The following is a 3489-nucleotide window of genomic DNA, read 5'->3' as shown; positions in this document are numbered from 1 at the left end:
AATTCCCCCCCCCCCCCCCCCCCTTTATTTTTCCCCTGGTAATCCTGCCAGTACCACACTTCCTAGGCAAAGGTGACAACGCTCACTCACTGCACAGCATCTGCAGAAGCAGCATTGTCACCCTGATTTAGACTGCAAAGACCTCTCTCTCCACCATAACATAGAGGGGTGTGTGTTCTGTAGTTTACAGAGGAGAACTAGGAAGGCTGATAGCACCGTTTGAGGTTTCGGTTTCAGTTCAGTGCACAGGAAGTTAGAAGAACCCTGGATTTCCGGCAGGATCAACAGGTATCCTCTATACTTGCAGAGCACGGTCTTAGCCTGAAAAATGAGAACAAATGCAGCCAGCGCAGGCAATCTGCAATACACAAAGGTTTTGGTTTGGGGTTTAGATATACTTTAACTGTAAGTAACCAATGATGGGCATACTGAGAGTTGTAGTTCCTCAGCAGAGAACTGCCCAGTCTTTGGTTTTGTCTGACACATGCATACATGGCCTGTTGGCTACAAGGGTGCAAAAGCTGACATTTACTTCTGGACTGTATGAAGGAGAATATAAAAATAGGGGACCAGAGCTGGGCTTAGGGGTGGGTAGAAGATGTGGCTACCTTGAGCACTTTATAATGGGGGGTGGGGGGGGGGTGCTAAAAAGGGCAAGACCTGCAACCTATGCTGCCAAAATAATCCCAAGCTCATGGACAAGGGGTGCACTTTAGCCTATTCGCCACGGGCGATAGTGGACCTGATCCCATCCCTGTTGGGGGAAGTATGGTGACCACTTCTGCTAGTTTACAAACCACTGGGCTGTGTATGTGGCCAAGATTACCGATAGACTGCTAATGGTTTCCGGGTTTGACAGACCAGGGTGACACGGGTGACACGTGTGACCACGCAATGAATGTAGTTGGGGAAGTATGGTGACCACATCCATGTACAACTGCAATCATCGCATGGTCACAGTTGTCACGCTGCTATTTGTTCTGGGCTTGACAGACCAGGGTGACAGGTGTGGCCACGCAATGACTACAGGTGGGGAAGTATGGTGACCACATCCATGTACAACTGCAATCATTGCATGGTCACAGTTGTCAGACTGCCATTTGTTCCGGGTTTGACAGACCAGGGTGACACCTGTGGCCACGCAATGACTGCAGGTGGGGAAGTATGGTGACAACGTCCATGTACAACTGCAATCATTACATGGTCACAGTTGTCAGACTGCCATTTGTTCCGGGTTTGACAGACCAGGGTGACACCTGTGGCCACGCAATGACTGCAGGTGGGGAAGTATGGTGACAACGTCCATGTACAACTGCAATCATTACATGGTCACACTTATCATCCTAGTCTGTCAAACCCGGAACAAATAACAGTTCAGGATATCAGTAATCTCGGCCACATACAGCCCAGTGGTTTGTAAACAGGAACCTAGAAATGGAAGGCAAGTGTATGGCTAAATCTGAGCAACCCCACCACCAGTCCTGGGCAAGAAAATGCCACATGCAGACCAAATCAGCCTGTAGATGTGGTAATCTCATGACTACAGATCACACCCATTTGTTTAGTGGGGGATTTCCCAATTATCTGAAAATTGGTGATTAAACTTGGCCCGTACCTGCAGTATAAGGAAACCTAGAGCTGGATATATAGATGTGACTGCTGGTGCATTAATCCGCTTTAATGAGATGATATACCTGGGATCAGTGCGGCACCAATCACCAGCCAGGTGTATACATGACAGGCAATGCCAAGGCTAAGTCACAATGCCGAATGGAACAGCAGCAGAGCCGGGCTACATGTCAGTCTAGACTCCATGTGCTGAAAGGACCCCCTGTGCTCAGTCTACAAACCATCAGACACATCAGGGGGAAGAAAAGGAAAAAAGAAACCCCCTCCATCCTGCAGCCTGGGAATGGAGAGGGTGACAGATCTGTTCTCTATGAATTAGAGAGCAAGCATTTGACACAAGCTGGCCCTGATCTCAGACCCCAATGATCCAAAACACACACACAGCTCCCCAGCTCCACTTAACCTGCAACTTCCAAGCAGCCAGACAAAAAGGGGTCTGCCATCTGAAGTGGAGGGGAGGACAGAAAAGTCAACCCTGGGTGACCTTGGACAGTCCCCCACACCAAATCAGAGGCGACCTATTAAATCCCAATCACACAGCCAGGGCTCAGATCAACCCCTCCAGCAGAGGGCAGCCCAACACCACCCCACAGCTGCTGCAGAACCTCCTGGCAAGCCAAGCTGTCACTCCACGTCAATGATTGACAGCTTCTCCCCTCCAAGAGCCTCATCTACACGCACAGGGGGTGCAATGCCAACTGCACCTTAGATGTCCCCCCCCTCCCTTCCCATACCCCCAACCAGCACCTACCCGTCCTCCAGGCAAGGAGAGCGCTCACATCCCGGGCTCTGCGGCACTGCCATCATCATCGTCATGTGTCACATAGGATCCGATGGGGGGAAAATGGCGGCTCCACGAGTCCAGGGGAGGAAAAAAAAAAGAAATCCAGCCCGGGGAAAGGAGAGAGAAGAGAGGGGGTGGCAGGCAGAGTGGTGGTGGGGGAGGGGAAAGGAGGGGGGGGGAGGTGAAGCTGGTATTATCCCAGGCGCTCAGGATTTGCTGAGGGCTGCAGTTTACCCATACGCCGAAACGTTGCCGCTCCCGGGCCGGTTACGAGGTTGTAAATCCAGATCGGAACGAAACGCGGAGCTGGCGAGACTTGGCCAGGGCTGCTAGACCGGGGCGATCCTTTGCTGGACCCGGTAGATCGTTGCAATCCTTTGCTGGCCCTAGTAGATCGTGGCAATCCGTTTCTGGACCCAGTAGATCGTGGCAATCCCTTGCTAGAGTCGGCAGACCGGTGCGATCCTTCCTGATAGTAGGGATCTTTTCCTAGAGCTGGTAGATGATAGGGATACTTTCCTAGTGATGATAGATCGTTCCCGGGTCTAAACAGAACGTTGCAGATCTTCCCCAGTCTTTGCGATCCTTTCCCTGTCCAAATACAAGGTTCCGACCCCTTCCCAGCCCGGACAGAACGTTGCGGATCTCTCCCGGACGCAGCGCTTCCTCTTCGGGATAGAATGTTGCAGATCTCCCGGTCCGGATTATCCGTGCGCTGGGTCCGATGCTGCGCTCCTTCTCCGGATGGATCGCTTCCTCTCCTGGATACAATGTTTCTGGAACGTTTCCTCCAGCGGATACAATGTAGCTGCGCGGCTCCCCCTCTGGATACAACGTAGCGAATCTTCCCCCCTCTGGATACAGCGCAGCGAATCTTCCCCAGTCTGGATACAATGTATCTGCGCGGCTCTCCCCCCTCCACCTCTCCTCTTTGCTCTCCCCGATCCAGATAGTGTAATGTAGCACAAAATGTCCGCTCCGCCTGTCTAATGAAAGCCAAGAGCCGGCCGTACACCCCCCTCCTCCTGTGCGTGTGTGTATGCGCGTCTCTCCCGCCTGGGATGTCTGTCCCTTCT

The 3489-nt window shown here is 52.3% G+C and overlaps 1 protein-coding gene across 1 annotated transcript in view; it reads right to left on the bottom strand.

Annotated features, from left to right (window-relative positions):
- Positions 1-2702, bottom strand: part of SETBP1 (SET binding protein 1) — a 175627-nt gene extending 172925 nt beyond the window's left edge. Inside the window, exon 1 of the mRNA XM_018567453.1 lies at positions 2381-2702. The gene's annotated coding sequence lies outside the window, so the exon portion shown is untranslated. The remainder of the gene's footprint in view (positions 1-2380) is intronic.
- Positions 2703-3489: the final 787 nt, after the last annotated feature.

The sequence above is a fragment of the Nanorana parkeri genome, unplaced genomic scaffold (assembly GCF_000935625.1).
Source record: "Nanorana parkeri isolate BGI_ZX_2015 unplaced genomic scaffold, ASM93562v1 scaffold1051, whole genome shotgun sequence".
NCBI classification, from domain to species: domain Eukaryota; kingdom Metazoa; phylum Chordata; class Amphibia; order Anura; family Dicroglossidae; genus Nanorana; species Nanorana parkeri.
The sequence above is the reverse complement of the archived record's forward strand: the minus strand, read 5'-3'. Positions and strand labels throughout refer to the sequence as shown.